At 46.4% G+C, this 22,861-nt stretch overlaps 1 long non-coding RNA gene across 1 annotated transcript; it reads right to left on the reverse strand.

Moving 5' to 3' along the window:
- Positions 1-460: 460 nt before the first annotated feature.
- On the reverse strand, positions 461-8,355 carry LOC133351487 (uncharacterized). Its single transcript, XR_009756184.1, has 3 exons — positions 8,221-8,355; positions 4,234-4,293; positions 461-1,775 (listed from the first exon to the last, which is right to left on the reverse strand). It is a non-coding gene; the product is annotated as an uncharacterized LOC133351487 (long non-coding RNA).
- Positions 8,356-22,861: the final 14,506 nt, after the last annotated feature.

Genomic DNA, 22,861 nt, shown 5'->3' on the forward strand with positions numbered 1-22,861 from the left:
TCTTAGTGAATGTAACGCAGAGAGTCGAAAATAACTGCTAACATAGGTAGGTAGGAAGGGAACAACACAGCCAGTTATGACCTAAACTGGTTAATAACGTCCTTCCAATGATTGTGCAGTTTGTATTTTGAAAATTACCTATTTTCAAATTTTAAAAAATGTGTGCATTTGTGTCATTCCTTCACATAAAGTCCTGATCACCAAAGAAAAGTGTGTGGGGAATAATCGCCATTTTCTCGGCTTTTGAGACGAAAAGCAATTAGAAAATAACACTTACTACCCAGGAACAAAAATCGTGTTACATAGTATATAATCTTCTATTCTTCATTATTGTCCTGAATAATAGGTGTACTTAAAAATGTTATCTCATCTATAAGAGAGTGGCTTAGGGTGTTGTGCGGTTTCAGCTCGCACGAAAATAGCTTAAATGTATCTGCAAACAAAAAATGAATCGTAAACCTTGAATGCTACACCAAATTTTATTGTTGTGAATGTAATCACGACTAGAAAAAGATCGATAACATTGTAAACACTATCACCATAGACAACCATCTTCGCCAAAGTTAACCAACCGTACGCATGTTTAGCTTCGAAAGTATAATTGCCGAGTGGTTAATTTATAAGAAATTTAATTTTGACTCCGTGGTTGTAATATATGGGTTTTATTTTGCGTGACCGCCAACCGCATTGGAACGCTCGGGATGGAGGAGGGCAGCAAGCGTAGATTTGTATCACCCCCACGCGCGGTTGATCACCTTTCATGGGTTTCATTGCGGTTCCACGACACAATCAACTCGCTTCAAATGAACCCAAGCTGCCTTAAGGTTGCCGTTAGCATTTTATCTTAAAAACAATTGGATGACGTGCAGGAAAAGTGCACCGCTTTCATCTTCTTGGGCTATCGTAAAGAAGGGCGAGCTGTGGAATTGTTTTTGGTACTCAAAATATTTATCTTGTGGCACTTTGTAGACAGCCCATCATCAGAACATTTTAAGTAACACATTAAGTAGAAATAATGACACCAGTCGGCCAAAATGTCGATATCTTTTCGTTCTTGGTGACAGCATGAAAACCATGGTGGTGAGATGTTAACTACCTTCTCTGGTAGGCAGGAGGCCGTGGGTTCAATCCTGACCATGACGCCTGCTGTATATTTGCAGTTTGCATGTTCTCCCCGTGGTCCCCCGGTTTTTCCCCTCCACATTTAGAATCGACATGCGTTCAGAGTATTTGTCTGCTATAAATGTCCACATGGTAAGCCACCTTGTTGAGCTATAATTATTGACCAGGTCACTTCTCGTAAAATGGAAATTGTTAGTTAAAACCATTGTTATTTGTACTTAACCTTTTTATTTTGCATGGACGTTCACCGTGTCGACATCCTAAAAACTTTGACAAACAACATTTGCAAATTGCAGTTGGAACCCTGTTATATGGACAGCGTGGCTTACAAACACACACATGTGTATATCGTTTTGTTTCAACGCGACGATTCAGGTCGAGTAACGAATGAAGGTGTGAAGAAACGTTTCCGATTCTGTGCTATGCGCGGCAAGCGCGGATACATTTTAAGGTGAAAATGCAGCGTGATTGGGTTAACATTGAAGGTTAATCAGGAGACAAATATTAAATCAGATGGATTATAAGAATACATGGAGGGTTGCGTTGTAGGTCGTCCGTCTTGCTCCGATGTTCTCTGTTCTTTAAATGAGTCCAGGTATCGGGCCGGAGCCCGAGCCGCTGCCGCTGAATATATCGGGGCTCACGGTGAAAGCCTTCAACACAAACAGTGAGAGGTGAACATTAACAGACAATCCATTTGTGATGCATTGCATAGGGACTTTAACATTAAAAACGTAATCTTCAAATGAAACAGGTTAACACCTGTGCAGGGACATGCACCACGTTGGTGAAACCCAGCGGTATCCATCCGGTAAACATGGAACGTTGGGATAACGGTTCCAACCACATGTCAACAACGTTGGTTCAACGTTACATGTTTACTGGACAGCAGCTTCAGCAAACGGGCGCTGCGGTGGCGAGCTATTAACTACCTCGCCTGGTATGTATGAGGTTGTGGGTTTGATCCCGACCCTGACGTCCTCATATTTGGAGTTTGCGTTGTCTCTCTCACTCCCCCTGTGGTCTCTCGGATTTTTCTCTGGGTCCTCGGATTTTTCTCTCGACATTTAGAAACCCTCAACATTTAGGATTAATATGCATTTCGAGTATTTGGCTGCTATGAATTTACACACGATAAGCCACTTTATTGAGCTATCATTTGTGGCCAGGTAGCTTTTGAAAAAGAGCTATATAAATAGCTCAGTGGTCCTTACCTGGTAAAATAAATAAACATGGTTTAGTTTAGTTTATTTGTCACCAGCCAATCACCGCCCCCCTGCTATGAACTCATCATGCCTGCCCTGGCAACGCGATGACATCAGGACCAATCCGGTGAGTGATGGTCAGAGAGGCCGCGCGATGGCAAAGCCGCTCTGCGCAGGCGGTTTGTATTTGCCCCCCGAACTCGCCAGTGAATGTGGAACCGCTCGGCCAACGCTGGTCCAACGGTTCCCACCCATGTGCCTACACTTTGGTCCAACATTGCATGTTTATTGGGTCGTTGCTCCTGCTCCATAATTGTTTTTGTTTTAGTCAGATCGCGTAATCACAATGCCGACATTGTGTGTTGCATAACCCTCCCCCACCTGATACAGCCGAATAAAATAGAGTTGTCACGTGAAAAATCACGCCAACTTTTCATTAGCACACCAGTACGTTGAAAGAGACATCCACAACATTGATCAATTCGGTGCTGTGGACTGCTGTTCAGCGGAAATATATGTTTTGTCCATTGTCAGTGGAGCAGTCCCGAGCAGCTGAGACTGTCACATTCCAGACAACTTCAACAAATGGAAACACATTCTTGCACATGATGCGATGCCGATGCATGAAACGTGAGCTCAAATCTTCTCCTGTCGGACAGAAAATGGAAAAATGTTTCTACTCTGGTTGGGTTTCTCTCATGGGGTTTTGTCACCGGTTACAGATTTGATTATCGTAATAACAAACTTTTACAAGGATATATGGAGTTTAGATATCCTGCGGGAAAGTGAATGTCAGGGGCAATTGGTCACGACATGTTCCATTGGTAATTTGAATAATGTTAATATATAATTATATTAAGCACAATATTAATAATATGATTAATATGACGTCACCCTGCTGCTCTATTTAAGACCGGGAGCAGGTGGAGGGCTTCACTATTCTGGCAAATTGCCCGATGATGCTGGTTGATGTAATTACCAGCGAAACGTCGTACTCCTCAAAAATTGTAAATGTTGTGGATTCACTCTTCAACACACCGGTGGGCTAAAGCAGTGAACTATTTGTCTTTTGTCAACGTGACACTTTTTTTTACTGATTGGCCGTGTCGGGTGGTGGAGGGTTGCGACACATTTATAAATAACGCGATCTTACCCAAAAACCTTTATTATTAATAATATTGACCGCGAAAGCCTACGTGTTAAACTGATTAATAATAGTATTGAATAATATTAATAATATTCATGAATTTAGTGAAGCATGGTTTAGAGTCCCACATACGAAACCAGTTGGCTCTGGTGTCTTGGCAGGTACTGACTCATAATTCTTAGGCTCATGTTCCATGCATAAAATCGCCCGTATAAAACAAATTCCGTGCTAATTGACCTATAGACTATGGGAATGATGCACAAGTCTGCAAATGAGATGGACAATACTAATAGTAAGATGGTAACACAAGTTAGACACTGTTATTCTGTAATAGAAACGTGACGCTGAATTATGCCTATTCATTGAATATCTGTGCGAGTGAATGATTATATGATATGCATATGAACTCATGTGGGGGTTGTGCACTGATGCAGTGGTTAATGGCAATGCACTATGCACCTGGTGGCGTGAGTTGATTCCCAGCCATGGCTAAGACCATAGGCAAGTGATTTTTGAATCAGTCATGTCGGTTAACCTGGTTCATACATCTCAGCGATGCATTTATCCACAAGAGCTACTTGTTTATTGGGTTGTATCCTTAACACTCCTGCACATGGCCATGTGACGTGTGACTACAGGTCGCAAAAAAAATGCTTGTGTTCTTTTCTGCTGCGCAAAGAGAGGTCCTCCCTGTATGGCCACAGGCCACAAACCGCCTCCACGCCTGCTAAACGTGTCCCGCATCGTCACTTGTCTTACGTCCGGCAGGGCCGAGGGGTTCGTGTATGCAAGTCCGAGTCCTCCGGTCGGTGCCGCTGTCTGCAGACAATACAAAAGCAATCCCACCATCACTGAAAGTCCGTTTCTCTTGAAAACCAGTGACACCAATTTTAGTTTCCGCCGTTTTTCGCTTTTGTAAATCATCATTATTTGTATTGCTTCTCCGAGTCTCATGACTCGTTTTCAGGGGAGGGTCTTGCCAAGTTTTCCGCAGGAGGGAACAGATTGTTTCAATGGGAATTCCAATTCAGTGCTTTTCGGCGACGTTTTTCAGGTTGAGCTAATTTCGACCATGACGCCGGCACACAATGGCCTATACTCGTGCGAACTGTGAACCAGACGGCGAGAAGTATTCAACGATTAATATATCTGCAGTACCAATCATCCCGCAGTATACGGCCACATTATTAATCATCCGCAGTTTGTGGTGATACAGAAAAGTCACAGTTAAGTAACGATACCAAATTGTTGTAATTATTTATACAATATTTTAGGATGTGTTAGATATGTACCTTGATATCAATACAACCAATACAATAAATGATGGTAGGTATGTCAGGTGCACGAGACACCAAAACATCAAACAGAATCCACTATGTACGATATTAACACATCCAACAGTATTAGATCTGTTCAGAAGTTAACGAGTGGCAGAGTTTCACTGTGTGTGGTCTCACCAGTCAATATGTAGGCATATTCAAATACAGGGTGTTTAAAAAAAATTTACCCGATTTGAAATCGCTATATCTTTGCAACCACGAACCGCCCATGAATGAAACTCTTACCACTTGAAAGGGCGGGGCACAGAGTTTTAAATGATTACCGCTAGCTGCCTCTCCCAGCGTACAAACAGCCCCGAGCCTCAGTCATTCCCAAGACACACTGCCTCAACGTTGGATAGGTCGCACAGGACCCCAAGACTTGGCGCTACACTCTTGGCCCCCAAGATCCCCAGACACCACACCCTGCGACTTTTTCTTGTGGGGATACGTCAAAGACCGTGTTTTTGTGCCACCGTTAGCGACTAATCTCGATGACCTCAAAAACAGAATCACGGCAGCGGTGACTTCAGTGGAAGAAGACACTTTGAGAGATGTTTGGGACGAATTCAACTATCGTCTCGATGTTGTCCGTACAGCAGGTGGAGGGCACATAGAGCATTTATATAATGGTTAGTAAAACACGTAGGTTTCGCGACCAATATTATTCATAATCAACGTTTTTGGGTTTAGATCGCGTTATTTATAAATGTGTCGTAACCCTCCACCACCCGACACGGCCAATCAGTAAAAAGTGTCACGTTGACAAAAGACAAATAGTTCACTGCTTTAGCCCACCGGTGTGTTGAAGCGTGAAACCACAACATTTACAATTTTTGAGTACGACGTTTCGCTGGTAATTGCATCCAGAATTGCCCGATGATGCTGGATGCAATTACCAGCGAAACGTCGTACTCAAACATTTTTAATGTTGTGGTTTCACGCTTCAACACATCGGTGGGCTAAAGCAGTGAACTATTTGTCTTTTGTCAACGTGACACTTTTTAGTGATTGGCCGTGTCGGGTGGTGGAGGGTTACGACACATTTATAAATAACGCGATCGAAACCCAAAAACGTTGATTATGAATGGTTAGTAAAACTTGATAACTCATTAAACCCGTTGTAACTTTTCGTGTAATCGTAACATGTTGCCATCGTGAAATATACTGCTTTGAAATTGGGTCCATATTTTAAAACACTCTGTATATTCGTATGCTCACTATATGTTACTTGAAAATGCCTTCATGTACATCCTGTGTGTGATTAAATAATGGGAACAGTGCTAATGGTGCCTCCGATTAGCACGGTTGGCTGCGTTTGGTGCGAAAGAAGTTCATATATCATCCAGAATCTATCAACTGCTGGATGAAAGCCTGCCTATAGCCTCCGCCGTTTCTCAATATCCTGAGATGTAGCGATCCATCGAGCACCTGCACGAAAGCTAATTTCATGACTCCATCTCCGCGGAAGACCCTTCTCAATGTGGGATGTTCCTTTGGCAGCCATTCTTCCAATTTGTCTCGACCACTCTCCGTCATCCCATCTCGCCACGGCGTTTCCTGCCCAAAGTCTCCTTTACTTATATTAACAGTCAATGTGACCTCTCGAACTTGCGTGCGCTCTCCAAGCCACTGTTCTCCTCGCTCGCGGTCTCGATGTCATTCCAAGCGCTGCCGCTCTTGGTGCTTTCGTTGCACGCGCGCATCTTTTGTTCCGTTGTTTTGCGTTTCAGAGGCCGCGTGTCAAATCAGGTCATCCTGGATGGAAGGTCGATTAAACACGTTCCTCTTTCGCAACATTGCTACGATGATTTTTTTTATGATTAAGTTGAAAAAAAGCACCCAAACTGCTCTCGTTCACCTCTTTATTCCATCCTTTAGCTTCTAGTTTCGCAAACTTTTCTAAGATGAATAATACATTCGCCGTTCGCCTGCGTGTTTCTTTGATTCTACAGTACAGAGGTTTTAGAAAATACTTTCTAATTTTCGCATGAACAGCGTTGGTGAGAGCGTATCTCCTTATCTGACTATTTCATTCCTGTTACAATGCGTTGTGCAATCTCGGTGCGCCTGTTCTCTCATCAGTATTATGGTTGACGTGATATCATATTTAACGGTGGTTCATGAGATACGATATCCAATTTCATTGTGCAATGAGCCTGGCAGCATGAGTTCAAAGTCACAGCCATCGCCCGGAATTGTAAAGCGATATCTGAACCGGTCCCTTGGCGACCACTGCTTCATCAACCCGCAATGACCAGCGCGGGGAAGTATGGTCAAACAACCGCCACAACCGACACGGCATGAGGAGTGTTTTCATCCATCAGTTTTAGCATAGGGCCGTCATTTAACGTTACTGTGGACTTCCTGTCACACTCTAAATGTTTAAATAGATCAAATTATTTGGTAAGTGTACATTTTAAATGCGTAATTAAAAAAAAGAAAAATGTGTCCTTTGCTGCAAAGCTTCCTTCCATACTGTTCCCCAGATGTTTATATTGTTTCCTGGTATAGACACACAAAAGCGATCTGTGCGGACCAAATGCTGTATTTCGACATCGAACGCTCCCATGTCCACATTCACAAACACACGCACGGGATTTTTCCACTTCTCACGGTCCATCTCGCACACGCGTGTGTACAACGTGTAAACGTGTCCGTGTTCGATGTCATGTGTGCACGATCGGACAGCGAATGCGTTGGTCGATGGGCATGCCCGATCATCCTGAGCGCCAGTGCGAATCCCATCAACGATAATCCCATCGCAATGTGCTGCTAAAATTACACCTTCACGGGTACAAAGCCTGGGTTTCAATCCAGGCAGGTGCCCATGATTAACCAAGATTCTGAAGTTCAGGGAGTTGAAGGTCTCAGCCCAGTTACCTGTGTGTTAAAAAACCCAACAGATACAATTTTGTTCCTCTACACTTCATTTGGATAATATTCAGGCCTGATAATTTAAAAAATATCAATTTGACTGTCATCCGAGAAACGTTATTACGTGGTAGAGCAGGTTGAAATTTGCTGCCCTTTTAGTTTGGGAAAGAGGTCGCCTAAAGTAGTTTTGTGATGTATTCTTCCCAGGACCATTCTGGAAAACGGCGGATTGCCTTGCTCTTTAAGGGTTCTGAAAGTATTATTTATATAAAACTATATTCTGCAGCAGCAGGAAAAATAACTCATCATGTATATTGCACTTTTTTGCACCGTACTTGGCCAAACGTGCTAATCGGAGGTGCTGGGAAGGACAACCAACTAAACGCAATGCTGCTTGAGCCGAAGGCAGACGGTCATCTCTTGGGCGATCGAACCATCTCAACGACACATCAGTAAAACCTACCACTTGTTCTGAATGATTAAACAAACACCCCCCTCTGGGTGATTCTGCCCGATACAAAGAAAGACGCAAGCACGAGGGCCGTCTCACCTGCATGCCCAGGGTGGTCGGTGCGCAGTGGCTGGCGTGGGATAACATCGCAAGGACGCAGAGGAAAACGGCAGCGCTCCGCGGCGACATCTTGACTGGTTGCCTGTGTTGGAAACAGGGATGAGCAAAGTGAGAATGGAGGAATATGGCCGCTGTGCTTTTTGCTTTAAATGTCCAGAAATTATTCAAATGGCGTTGGTGACGTGTGTAATTTTTACACAATGCCGTACGGCCGTGCGAAGCGTCGCTCTCTGGTGTCAGTGTGCAACGGACATTCAAGTGCTCACGCTCGCTAGGTGAATGTTTTGAATTGCCTCTTGCCATTTGAAGAATAACAAAGGTTTATTTCACGGCAGGGTGTGGTCACGAACTGTCAGTCATTCATCACGTCAATGGTGGTGATTGCATTTCAGGACGTTGCAATAATGGGCCACGGTTCTCTCGAAAATGAATTGTCTTGATGTTTTGTGAAAAACGCCGTGCGGTTCCATTGACATCGCCTGCAGTGTTGTAACGAAAACAGAGCAAACGCTTCCGCAACAGAGCGGCACACCGCGCCAACACGATGCACTCAAAGCCTGCCAAGAGATAACGCCACATTCGCGTACGTAACGCGTTTGAGATGTTGTTTTTATTAAGTCTTACCATTAATACCGGTCGTAATTTCTCAAATAAAGTTTTTGTTTTGTTAAATCGGCGTTGCTAAAAACGCCCGGCCTGAGATACATACTGTACCTCATTTCCTTTTGTCGCCGTAGATATTTGTATCTCCTCAAAACTGTGGAATTTGCTGACTTCGCGTTGGGTTTTTCGTAAAAAGAAATTAATTGGCAGCCACTTAAAATATTTGTCAGCTGGAGGCTATTGTTGTTGTTGTTGTTCCCTGTTGCCATAAGGACAATGAGGACTGTAATCATGGACGTAACAATCTACAGTAGACTCTCCATTATCCGTGCTAATGATGGGGAGGATAACCGCAGATAATTCAAAATCGCTGATAATACAAAATGTTTTTTTCCCGGGCATCTCTATGCCAAAAACCCACGACTATAGGTATACATTATTTTTAAGTAAAGAAAATTGAGTTTGTTAATGAACAAAGCTAATATTTGTGGTAAAGAATCGACCGATCGATAATGCACGTGCTCAGTGGTAACACCTTCCTGTTCCCGCAGCCGATGAAGTGGTTGGCAGAGCCACGCCAATCAAAGTCAATCAAACTCCGCCCGTTGTTTTACAGATATGCAACTACTGTACTGTAGAGGAGATCACGTGGATTTCGGATTACCCGGAGCAACAGATTTGTTCGGTTTAAGAACGAGACTAGTAATAAACATTTGCAAGAATAACAATGTACTGTATTAACTGTTTTTAGAATACAGTATTAAGTTGGGCTTAAGACCCTGGGGCCGATCCAGGACACGCTGGCAGGACGATGTCGCTCGGCTGGCCTGGGAACGCCTGGGAATTCCCTAGGAAGAGCTAGAGTCTGTGTGTAGTAGTGTATAGTCGTGTATGGTGTCGTGTATAGTAGTGTATGGTGTAGTCGTGCTCGAGTCTTTCGCCAGGGAAAGGGAAGTCTGGACCGCCCTACTCAACATGCAGCTGCCGCGACCCTCACCAGGGCAGGCGGACTGATAAGGAAACGAACGAACAAATTTGAATTGAAGGGGAAATCCACGAGTTATTAATTTATGTAAAAATCTCATGTACACAGCTAATCTGCAAATCAGATAAACCGCACCCGGATAATCGAGAGTCGGCTGTATTTCAATGGGGGCCCTATGCCAGATGTCGACTGTGGGGCCTTCTCCTGTCTCCCGATTCACTTTGACTGAAATAGCGATGGATGTTTTTAACCCGTATACAATAATGTTAGCTATAACTAAATATTATTTTAGCTTCACCGTATACTGGGTTTAGAGGAAGACAGTCTCACAGTGACAGTATTAAGAAGAAACATATGTAAAGGTCTTGGATTTCCGCAACGGGAGGTGGATTGCACAACTTCATGCTGCTCTATTCATACGATAGCCAGATGCGTTAATCGGTTTTGGTCCATGGTAGACTACAGGTAATTTTTTGTTATGAATTCAAAACCATTTGAATTATTTTCTTAACATTTCCTTCTTGCGTGTCTGTTAATTCTGGGCCCCCTTTGTGGCCAACTGGGCACCTATGTGTCGCATGACGCTGCCAACCCCACCCATGGTGGCGCCTCTGACTGCGATCGTTTTTTCACCTCACACGCATCCCTCGCTTCCTACCCCGACCCTGGTCCCCTACATTACTGTGGGATGAGGGCACCTCACCACGCCATGCGGGTCACGGAGGATTTTTGACCATGTTTCACCGCGCTGCGTCAGTGCGGGTTGGTGAAGGCAGGGAGCGTAAGCGTGGGAACATTGAAGTACAGTACAACAATGTATTTTATAAGACTCAACTCCCCGGCCTATCACGTAAGTGATGTGGTTACCTTGTATTATCACTACTATCGTATTTTTATGTTATTTGTTGTAACGTTCTTACCCGCCATGTGCAAAGAGCCTCATAGCTCATCGGATTTCGCCCTCCGGTATAAATGCATATTCTGATTCTGAGCTCTGACAGCTGTTGTACATCGTCGTTGGCCATACAAGCAGCACTTTACCGTCCACTCATTGATATGCTAATTTTCTCTGCCCCCTCCCTCTCTCCGTCCCTGCCCCCCTCTCTATATTTAAGGGACCGTCACAGAAACGACCCCTCTCTTTGTGCCGATATGTGTCCTCTCTCTGTGTGTCCTTGTGATGTCTGTCTGCCTGTATGTCTGTCTATAGTTTTCTAGTTAGATTTTTGTTGCTATTTCTTTTTTTGCCTGATGATGATTGCTTGTGTTGCAATCGAAACGTCGTAATATGCTTTTATTTTAATTTATTATTTTATCTTCAGACGTGACTTAACCGAAAGAACCAAAGAATAATTCCTGCAGTCACGAAAGCTCCATAATTAAGATTAAGCACTATACAGGTTCAGCACCTGCTTAAGCTTCTTAGACCTCATGCGATGGAGTGCAGGCTTTTTCAATGCCTTCATCTGTCTGCTGCAATGCCTCAAAGCTACTGTGATACTTCCTCAACAAATAACACCAATTGGCTCCAACTTTGCTACGAATTTCTGCCCCCATCTCCAAACTTTACTCTTATCGAAAAAATAACAACTCGTTACTTTCGTTTAACCTCTCACAAACATATCTCCCTTCACAATCATCACGATTCTGTTCCCAGGGCGTTATCTTTTTCTCGGAATCCTCTTTCTGTGGGGTTTCAAACGGTTGTGTTGTCCTTGGCCCTCTGCTCTTCTTTATCGCTGTAAGCGTTTCGGTAAGGATGGGGAAATCAGCTGCGAATTCTGGTAACAAATGTGGGACTCATTTGGAAGGAAAGCAGGGCTAATGCTGCATACCACTTTGATCAACACGCACGTGCGTTAGAACGCGAGTGATGGAGTGCAGTCATGGATTTGTGTGTACAATTTGCACGTTTCCACTACACATATCTTTCTACGGTTGAATCTCTAACTTAAGGGAGGCTTTATTCGTGAACTTGCTTCCAGTTTGTTTGTTTCTTAAAATCTGTTTTCGAACATTTAATCCTCAGCGGACTATGGGCGTCATAGCATGAGATGGAAACATCTATTCAGCACTTTTAACAAAAAGTGCATCTTTTGATTTAAAGCTTTCGTGACTGCAGGGATTCATATTCTTGGTTCTTTCGGTAAAGTCACGTAGAAGGGAAATACTAAAATAATAAAAATATAAAACAATAAAATGCTCACGACGTTTCGACTGCAACACAAGCAATCATCATCAGGTGTGAAATCCACAGCAAGAAATTTTGAAAAAAAGTGGCGTTTTTTTCTTGCTGTTGATTTCACACCTGATGATGATTGCTTGTGTTGCAGTCGAAACGTCGTGAGAATTACATTTTTTATATTTCTATTATTTTATTATTTCCCTTCTACGTGACTTTACCGAAAGAACCAAGAATATAATAAGTATAACCCGTAAAAACAAAGTTTTTCACTATAAATCCTTTATATGCGTGGCGGCTAGAGTCCTCTCGTCCTCTGGCTTGAGATGGCTGCCACCTATGGGTCAGATGATTGTCTGCCAGTATTAAGCAATTGGTAATTAAATATTTAATTAGTTTTCCCTAAACAGTGTAAAATTTTGGAAAAAAAATTTCACGAACATTAATTGTCTCGCACAACGAGTCTGTGTGCAAAATGTCAGCTCGATTGGATCACGGGAAGTGGGTTAAAAAACGACCGAAATATTTGCACGGTCGTAAGCAAGCAAGCAAGCACGCAAGCACGCAAGCAAGCAAGCGAACTTAATATAAAGGATTTAAAAAGTGCATCCTCCACGCTGAAAAAATATCGTAGAAACGCATCTCTTATATCTTCAAGAGACATCTCATCCACACTAGGAGGCAGAACATCTCTACTCGCCCTGCTCCAGAGGGTCATGGTGCTACACGACAGTCAAACCAACATTATTGATTCTGATAGCTGGAATTTAGCCCAACAGTGCAAATCCAAATGTAACTGTGGTCCTCGGTGGTTCTTTTCAAATAAAGATTGTAACTAAGGGTTTTAAACTGTCATGGTGACCTCTGGGTTGCAAGGCCAGTTTGGTACCCATCACACCACGACAGCGTCCTTTATATATGCTGTGTGTCTATGCAGGGCTTATACTGGTAGGAACCTCTTGGTTACACCAGCTCACAGGGGATTATTGTGTCCGTCCGTTGTGCAGGGAGGGGCTGGGTGGGGAGGGAGGGGCTGGGTGGGGAGGGGAGGGTGGGGTGGGGAGGGGCTGGGTGGGGAGGGTGGGGCTGGGTGGGGAGGGGAGGGTGGGGAGGGGCTGGGTGGGGAGGGTGGTGAGGGGCTGGGTGGGGAGGGTGGGGAGGGGCTGGATGGGGAGGGGCTGCTCACCCCGTGGTGCCCTTATAAAACTCAACGTTTAACCTACTCACGCCGGCTTGTGCCCGCCCTCACAGTCGGGCATATTTGCGGAATACACCGCGCCGCCGTTGACCCTGGCCATTGACCGAGCATCCCAACGTTCCTACCAGCTCCCTCCGCAGGAATGTGTTTAGACAGCGGACACTGATGGTGGTGATGAGACAACATTTCTCTCATCTCATTTCTCATTAATAGTCGCAATGGTTTTGGCCGTGTGGCGTCGAGTATATTGTCACATGTCAAACTCGTTGAGGTCTAAAGCACCGGCGATTAGCATGGTTGGCTACGTATGGTGCGAAAGAAGTTCAACATGCGTACATACATGTAAAGCATGAGCGGATGTGTCACAAAGTCGGACGTGTGGCCATCTATAGAACACCCCTAAGTACAAACACTGCCCTGGGTGTGGGCGGTTGTTATTATTACTACTGCCACAAATGTTTACCCAGGAACGCCTCACTGAGTCTCAAGACTCTCTTACAGGAGGGTCTTGCCAAGCTTTCGCAGTAGGGGGCGATGTTGCTACCGTGCGTCATCCCAATGGAGTAATTTGCAGATAATTTTTCAGCTTTGAGATGTTCAACCAACACCACTTACATGGTAAAGTAAAACAAAATCTCGGTTCATTGTGGATGTATGACGATCCGACGTGCAACATACAGTATTCATGCTTATCGTCAGAGCTGTTGGAACTGCAGGGCACTCTGACGCATGCCAGTCACTCTGGCGGCGCCTTACTATACACGTTTCAGTATCTGAACAACATTCTGCAAAGCTGAGATGGGATAAAGCTTTCGCCAGAATTGTAAAGTTCAGCAACCGAGTGAACTAGACTCCATTCAGACTGTACTTCTGCTGCTTGCTGCCCCCGTCATGACCTTTAAATGTCTATTCCTGTATAGATTTAAAATGTATAGAACTCCTCTTATCCACAGTGGTGATACAGGGGACCAACAACGTGAATGCTATTATCGGAACTAAATTAGAAATATATTTGATATATTTACCACTGAGCTATACAGCTCTTTTTCATAAGCGACCTCGACACAAAAGATAGTTCAACGAAGTAGCTTATCACGTGGAAAGTTAACGCAGCCAAATACTCTAAACGCATGTTTCTAAATGTGGAGGGAAAAACCAGAGTAACCAGAGAAAAATCCACGCGACCACGGGGAGAACACACAAACTAAAATGTACAAGCGTCAAAGTTGGGTTCGAACACACAACCTCCTGCATACCAGGCGAGGTATTTAACATTTCGCCATCGTGTCACCCCTATTATCTACGCGGTTATCCGCAATTTGTTTCCTCTTATCTGGTAGGGTCAGGGGCGGTTTCTTCATTAGGGCGATTGGGCGACGCACAACCAATGTCATTCAACCACAGAGTCACGCTAGCCGTCACTGTGCAGCCTCTGGATATAGTCCAATCAGCGTCATGTCACGTTCTGTGGAGTACCGCCTCTTTTGGGGCGATTTCACTCCGGCTGAGAATCGCCCCGAGTGGCCCCATAGACTTACATTGAAAGATGTTTTTTTTCGAACGGGGGCGCTCCAATGCATTCTCTATGGCTTCCGGGAGGGCTCGCCCTAACGTGCTTACGTCATCATACGTGCTTACGTCATCATACGTAAGCACGTTTCATCCAACAATATAATTTATCGCTACCTAGTGGAATCTTTAATAAAATAAACTTGAGTGGTTTGTTTTAATAGTGAGTATATAAACAAACAAGATGTATTGTAAGAGTCACTTTATTTTTCATTAATATTAAAGAAGTGAAGTTGCCTTTACATGCTTAAGCTGTTAATTTATCCATTACATGGGTGGACCTTATCCTTATCAATCATCCAGACATTTGCCCCCCCTGAGAGATTTTGCAGGAGCCGCCACTGGGTAGGGTAAAATATTGCGGATAACCCACGGATAATCAGAGTAATTTTCTGCACGACTCCTCTTATTTGCGGAAAAACGGCGAGTATTAGGGCGCCGCTTCAATAATCGTGATGGGTAAAATCGTGGATAATATAGAGCTTTCGCAGACCCTGGAAATAAAAGCACGAGTTAATAGGACCACGGATAAGAGGAGTTATGTGTTATCAAGTTATCTTGCTAACTTACACGGTTATGCTGCTGCGCACATCACTTTGCAATTCTACTTGACTGAGGGTTCAGGCATCTGCCCGTGACATCTTAAGTGGGAGTTAGTTGCCCACTGACTCTTGTCCGACACTCGTTCGCAGCTCGTGCCGAGTTCCATTCTCGGGTGGGGAGGGCTTTCTGAGATGCTTCACTCGCGCGTGCGACAACGAGTACAGAGCACGCTCACAAGGCGTGGCCTCGGGAAACCTGCCGCCCTCAACCAGTTCCCGTCCCGTTCAGCCGATAAGTTGACAAAGAAGCTCCCCCTCCCCCCACGTTGTTGGAGTCCAACAACAACAACGACGACGAGCCTTGGGGACACAACGAGCGGCCACGAATGGGCGCGCGTGCGGCCGTTCATTGTCGTCGTCGCCCCCTTTGTCCGTCGCATTGTTGCGCAAACTCGAAGGCGTGGGGGGGGGCGCTCAAATCACACGACGAGCCACCGTGCAGTGAGTCAACTCGACGGTGATGCTCTGGCCGACACGTGACGGCAACACGCGCGTGCTTGTGCGCAGCGTCGCGGTGAGCGCCCTGCGCTACGAACCCGGCAGATGCCCGAGTTCGATTCCCGCTCACGGCCAACGCCAGTGGCGATTATCTGAACCGGTCCTCGACCTCCCCTAGGTCGACTCAGCCTCAACTGAGTACCCCGTGCGAAGTGTGGAAATCGCCGCTAGGGAGACAAAGGCGGCTGGGCGTGGTGCTGGCCACCCACCCCCTCGTGTGTCACAGTGCCGGTAGCCTTCGTAGGTGCTACTCGCTAACAGCACTTACCCCAACATTTTGCTAAGGCTATAATACGGGGGATCTTTGTCGTTGTGCCTTCAACATTCTGGGCTGTCATGCCCCAAGCGTCGCGGCGTGCATTCACTCTCGCAAGGCGACGGACGAGCAGCCGGCTGCGTGTGATGGCGCTGACAGGCTACAACAACAACAACCGCCATTCGCCACTAAGTGGCGGTGACGTTGCCCACGGCGCTTGTGCCAGGCCAGGTGCACTTTGACAGATGACTGGCCGATGCACCATCTGCGCCCCCTACTATGCCAATTTAACACGTAGGCTTTCGCGACCAATGTTATTCATAATCAACGTTTTTGGGTTTAGATCGCGTTTATTTATAAATGTGTCGTAACCCTCCACCACCCGACACGGCCAATCAGTAAAAAATGTGTCACGTTGACAAAGACAAATAGTTCACTGCTTTAGCCCACCGGTGTGTTGAAGCCACAACATTTACAATTTGAGTACGTTTCGCTGGTAATTGCAACCAGCATCATCGGGCAATTCGCCAGAATGGTGCCAATTTGTTGTGTTTTAGCCGATCGCTACTCAGCTCGTTGTTGTGAGTGTCGCTCCTCTGCCCTCCGTTATTGCTGGTGAAGCCTAATTAAATGAAACGATCCCCGAACTTTTAGAAGCCATCATCCGAGGGCACCTGGGCAGAAGGTTCATGGGCAGGGAAAGTTGTTTTAGAATAGATCTTCCTGGGAGACGATAGTCTTCCAGCCAAAGAAATTAGAATTGCATCTTTGAGAGATGCATGCTTCAAGAGGATCTCTTCTGAAATGTTTCTCTATCCACGAACCTTCTGCCCATGTGCCCTCGGATGATGGCTTCTAAAACCTCGGGGATCGTTTAATTTAATAGGGTTCTACCAGAAGAGTTAAAGTTGTGTTTCGTTTAGCTGCTAAGAACTCAAGAGACCAGGATAGACATCTTATAGACCTAGATATTATTTTTTTTGAAGCTGGAAAAAACCGATGAGCTATAAGTTTTTTTTAAACACGTACCCGGCTGAAACTGGTTAGCAGTGGTGGAAAATTACAGAGGACGTTATACAGATTATCTACGTACGGTGCGAAAGAAGTGCAACATACATAGATAAATTAAAAAATCATACATAAACAAGAACAAAACAACAGGATAATGAAAATATTTTTTACAGCAATAGTTAAATTCTAAAAAAAGAATAAATTACACTTGCAAATTCACAGTTGTCAAATCACAGTCGTCAAATATGTCTTGAGTTGACATCGAGCGTGAGTTTTTTATTGACGGTAAAATCCACGAGGGGGGGGAGAGGGGATTCCCGCAGCGGGTGCCGGTGCCACCACGCCAAGAGTGGTGGGGTAGAGAATGACCCTCGTTATAGGGACGGTCACCAGAAATGGCAAAAAATACAAAATAAAGTACAGAAATGAGTGAAGAGTCTTCCTTCCGCCCGTGAACGTTTAGTCTCACGGAGGGCCACTTGGACTCGGGACGAAAGATCGGTCGCACCACACAACGCTGCCGCTTGTTTACGATTTCTTTCCCACAACTGACCATTTGAGTTGTTATCGTCCAGGGATCGGCAACTTGTGGCTCTGGAACTGCATGCGGCTGTTTGGGTGTCTCCTTGAGGCTGTTTGGGTGTCTCCTTGAGGCTGTTTGGGTGTCTCCTTGAGGTTGTTTGGGTGTCTCCTTGAGGCTGTTTGGGTATCTCCTTGAGGCTGTTTGGGTGTCTCCTTGAGGCTGTTTGGGTGTCTCTTTGAGGCTGTTTGGGTATCTCCTTGAGACTGTTTGAGTGTCTCCTTGAGGCTGTTTGGGTATCTCCTTGAGGCTGTTTGGGTGTCTCCTTGAGGCTGTTTGGGTGTCTCCTTGAGGCTGTTTGGGTGTCTCCTTGAGGCTGTTTGGGTGTCTCTTTGAGACTGTTTGGGTGTCTCCTTGTGTCTGTTTGGGTGTCTCCTTGAGGCTGTTTGGGTGTCTCCTTGAGGCTGTTTGGGTGTCTCCTTGAGGCTGTTTGGGTGTCTCCTTGAGGCTGTTTGGGTGTCTCCTTGAGGCTGTTTGGGTGTCTCTTTGAGGCTGTTTGGGTGTCTCCTTGAGGCTGTTTGGGTGTCTCCTTGAGGCTGTTTGGGTGTCTCCTTGAGGCTGTTTGAGTGTCTCCTTGAGGCTGTTTGGGTGTCTCCTTGAGGCTGTTTGGGTGTCTCCTTGAGACTGTTTGAGTGTCTCCTTGAGGCTGTTTGGGTGTCTCCTTGAGGCTGTTTGGGTGTCTCCTTGAGGCTGTTTGGGTGTCTCCTTGAGGCTGTTTGGGTGTCTCCTTGAGGCTGTTTGGGTGTCTCCTTGAGGCTGTTTGGGTGTCTCTTTGAGACTGTTTGGGTGTCTCCTTGAGGCTGTTTGTGTGTCTCATTGAGGCTGTTTGGGTGTCTCCTTGAGACTGTTTGAGTGTCTCCTTGAGGCTGTTTGGGTGTCTCCTTGAGGTTGTTTGGGTGTCTCCTTGAGGCTGTTTGGGTGTCTCCTTGAGGTTGTTTGGGTGTCTCCTTGAGGCTGTTTGGGTATCTCCTTGAGGCTGTTTGGGTGTCTCCTTGAGGCTGTTTAGGTGTCTCTTTGAGGCTGTTTGGGTGTCTCCTTGAGGCTGTTTGGGTGTCTCCTTGAGGCTGTTTGGGTGTCTCTTTGAGACTGTTTGGGTGTCTCCTTGAGGCTGTTTGTGTGTCTCATTGAGGCTGTTTGGGTGTCTCCTTGAGACTGTTTGGGTGTCTCATTGAGGCTGTTTGGGTGTCTCTTTGAGACTGTTTGGGTATCTCCTTGAGGCTGTTTGGGTGTCTCCTTGTGTCTGTTTGGGTGTCTCCTTGAGGCTGTTTGGGTAACTCCTTGTGTCTGTTTGGGTGTCCCCTTGAGGCTGTTTGGGTGTCTCCTTGAGGCTGTTTGGGTGTCTCCTTGTGTCTGTTTGGGTGTCTCATTGAGGCTGTTTGGGTGTCTCTTTGCGACTGTTTGGGTGTCCCCTTGAGGCTGTTTGGGTGTCTCCTTGAGGTTGTTTGGGTGTCTCCTTGAGGCTGTTTGGATGTCTCCTTGAGGTTGTTTGGGTGTCTCCTTGAGGCTGTTTGGGTATCTCCTTGAGGCTGTTTGGGTGTCTCCTTGAGGCTGTTTGGGTGTCTCTTTGAGGCTGTTTGGGTGTCTCCTTGAGGCTGTTTGGGTGTCTCCTTGAGGCTGTTTGGGTGTCTCTTTGAGACTGTTTGGGTGTCTCCTTGAGGCTGTTTGTGTGTCTCATTGAGGCTGTTTGGGTGTCTCCTTGAGACTGTTTGGGTGTCTCATTGAGGCTGTTTGGGTGTCTCTTTGAGACTGTTTGGGTATCTCCTTGAGGCTGTTTGGGTGTCTCCTTGTGTCTGTTTGGGTGTCTGCTTGAGGCTGTTTGGGTAACTCCTTGTGTCTGTTTGGGTGTCCCCTTGAGGCTGTTTGGGTGTCTCCTTGAGGCTGTTTGGGTGTCTCCTTGTGTCTGTTTGGGTGTCTCCTTGAGGCTGTTTGGGTGTCTCCTTGTGTCTGTTTGGGTGTCTCCTTGTGTCTGTTTGGGTGTCTCCTTGTGTCTGTTTGGGTGTCTCCTTGAGGCTGTTTGGGTATCTCCTTGTGTCTGTTTGGGTGTCTCCTTGAGGCTGTTTGCGTGTCTCCTTGAGACTGTTTGGGTGTCTCCTTGTGTCTGTTTGGGTGTCTCCTTGAGGCTGTTTGGGTATCTCCTTGTGTCTGTTTGGGTGTCTCCTTGAGGCTGTTTGGGTGTCTCCTTGAGGCTGTTTGAGTGTCTCCTTGAGACTGTTTGGGTGTCTCCTTGAGGCTGTTTGGGTGTCTCCTTGTGTCTGTTTGGGTGTCTCCTTGAGGCTGTTTGGGTGTCCTCCTTGAGGCTTTTTGGGTGTCTCCTTGTGTCTGTTTGGGTGTCTCCTTGTGTCTGTTTGGGTGTCTCCTTGAGGCTGTTTGGGTATCTCCTTGTGTCTGTTTGGGTATCTCCTTGTGTCTGTTTGAGTGTCTCCTTGTGTCTGTTTGGGTGTCTCCTTGTGTTTGTTTGGGTGTCTCCTTGAGGCTGTTTGGGTGTCTCCTTGAGACTGTTTGGGTATCTCCTTGTGTCTGTTTGGGTATCTCCTTGTGTCTGTTTGAGTGTCTCCTTGAGGCTGTTTGGGTGTCTCCTTGTGTCTGTTTGGGTGTCTCCTTGTGTCTGTTTGGGTGTCTCCTTGAGGCTGTTAGGGTGTCTCCTTGTGTCTGTTTGAGTGTCTCCTTGAGGCTGTTTGGGTGTCTCCTTGAGGCTGTTTGAGTGTCTCCTTGAGACTGTTTGGGTGTCTCCTTGAGGCTGTTTGGGTGTCTCCTTGTGTCTGTTTGGCTGTCTCCTTGAGGCTGTTTAGGGTGTCTCCTTGAGGCTGTTTGAGTGTCTCCTTGAGACTGTTTGGGTGTCTCCTTGAGGCTGTTTGGGTGTCTCCTTGAGACTGTTTGGGTGTCTCCTTGTGTCTGTTTGGGTGTCTCCTTGAGGCTGTTTGGGTGTCTCCTTGTGTCTGTTTGAGTGTCTCCTTGTGTCTGTTTGGGTGTCTCCTTGAGGCTGTTTGGGTGTCTCCTTGTGTCTGTTTGAGTGTCTCCTTGTGTCTGTTTGGGTATCTCCTTGAGGCTGTTTGGGTGTCTCCTTGAGGCTGTTTGGGTGTCTCCTTGAGGCTGTTTGGGTGTCTCCTTGAGGCTGTTTGGGTGTCTCCTTGTGTCTGTTTGGGTATCTTCTTGTGTCTGGTTGAGTGTTTCCTTAAGGCTGTTTGGGTGTCTCCTTGTGTCTGTTTGGGTGTCTCCTTGAGGCTGTTTGGGTGTCTCCTTGAGACTGTTTGGGTATCTCCTTGTGTCTGTTTGGGTATCTCCTTGTGTCTGTTTGAGTGTCTCCTTGAGGCTGTTTGGGTGTCTCCTTGTGTCTGTTTGGGTGTCTCCTTGAGGCTGTTTGGGTATCTCCTTGAGGCTGTTTGGGTGTCTCCTTGTGTCTGTTTGGGTGTTTCCTTGTGTCTGTTTGGGTGTCTCCTTGAGGCTGTTTGGGTGTCTCCTTGAGGCTGTTTGGGTGTCTCCTTGAGGCTGTTTGGGTGTCTCCTTGTGGCTGTTTGGGTATCTCCTTGAGGCTGTTTGGGTGTCTCCTTGAGGCTGTTTGGGTGTCTCCTTGAGGCTGTTTGGGTGTCTCCTTGAGGCTGTTTGGGTGTCTCCTTGAGGCTGTTTGGGTGTCTCCTTGAGCCTGTTTGGGTGTCTCCTTGAGGCTGTTTGAGTGTCTCCTTGAGGCTGTTTGGGTGTCTCCTTGAGGCTGTTTGGGTATCTCCTTGAGGCTGTTTGGGTGTCTCCTTGAGACTGTTTGGGTGTCTCCTTGAGGCTGTTTGGGTGTCTCCTTGTGTCTGTTTGGGTGTCTCCTTGAGGCTGTTTGGGTGTCTCCTTGAGGCTGTTTGGGTGTCTCCTTGAGACTGTTTGGGTGTCTCCTTGTGTCTGTTTGGGTGTCTCCTTGAGGCTGTTTGGGTGTCTCCTTGAGGCTGTTTGGGTGTCTCCTTGTGTCTGTTTGAGTGTCTCCTTGTGTCTGTTTGGGTATCTCCCTGAGGCTGTTTGGGTGTCTCCTTGAGGCTGTTTGGGTGTCTCCTTGTGTCTGTTTGGGTGTCTCCTTGAGGCTGTTTGGGTGTCTCCTTGAGGCTGTTTGGGTGTCTCCTTGTGTCTGTTTGGGTATCTCCTTGTGTCTGTTTGAGTGTCTCCTTGAGGCTGTTTGGGTGTCTCCTTGTGTCTGTTTGGGTGTCTCCTTGAGGCTGTTTGGGTGTCGCCTTGAGACTGTTTGGGTATCTCCTTGTGTCTGTTTGGGTATCTCCTTGTGTCTGTTTGAGTGTCTCCTTGAGGCTGTTTGGGTGTCTCCTTGAGGCTGTTTGGGTGTCTCCTTGAGGCTGTTTGGGTGTCTCCTTGTGTCTGTTTGGGTGTCTCCTTGAGGCTGTTTGGGTGTCTCCTTGAGGCTGTTTGGGTGTCTCCTTGAGGCTGTTTGGGTGTCTCCTTGAGGCTGTTTGGGTGTCTCCTTGTGTCTGTTTGGGTGTCTCCTTGAGGCTGTTTGGGTGTCTCCTTGAGGCTGTTTGGGTGTCTCCTTGTGTCTGTTTGAGTGTCTCCTTGTGTCTGTTTGGGTGTCTCCTTGAGGCTGTTTGGGTGTCTCCTTGAGGCTGTTTGGGTGTCTCCTTGTGTCTGTTTGGGTGTCTCCTTGAGGCTGTTTGGGTGTCTCCTTGAGGCTGTTTGGGTGTCTCCTTGAGGCTGTTTGGGTGTCTCCTTGTGGCTGTTTGGGTGTCTCCTTGAGGCTGTTTGGGTGTCTCCTTGAGGCTGTTTGGGTGTCTCCTTGTGGCTGTTTGGGTGTCTCCTTGAGGCTGTTTGGGTGTCTCCTTGAGGCTGTTTGGGTATCTCCTTGAGGCTGTTTGGGTGTCTCCTTGAGACTGTTTGGGTATCTCCTTGAGGCTGTTTGGGTGTCTCTTTGAGGCTGTTTGGGTGTCTCCTTGAGGCTGTTTGGGTGTCTCTTTGAGGCTGTTTGGGTATCTCCTTGAGGCTGTTTGGGTGTCTTCTTGAGGCTGTTTGGGTGTCTCCTTGTGTCTGTTTGAGTGTCTCCTTGAGGCTGTTTGGGTGTCTCCTTGAGGCTGTTTGAGTGTCTCCTTGAGACTGTTTGGGTGTCTCCTTGAGGCTGTTTGGGTGTCTCCTTGAGGCTGTTTGGGTGTCTCCTTGAGG

This window comes from Lethenteron reissneri, chromosome 37, assembly GCF_015708825.2.
Source record: "Lethenteron reissneri isolate LAM-NWPU_2019-01 chromosome 37, ASM1570882v1, whole genome shotgun sequence".
In the NCBI taxonomy this organism is placed as follows: domain Eukaryota; kingdom Metazoa; phylum Chordata; class Hyperoartia; order Petromyzontiformes; family Petromyzontidae; genus Lethenteron; species Lethenteron reissneri.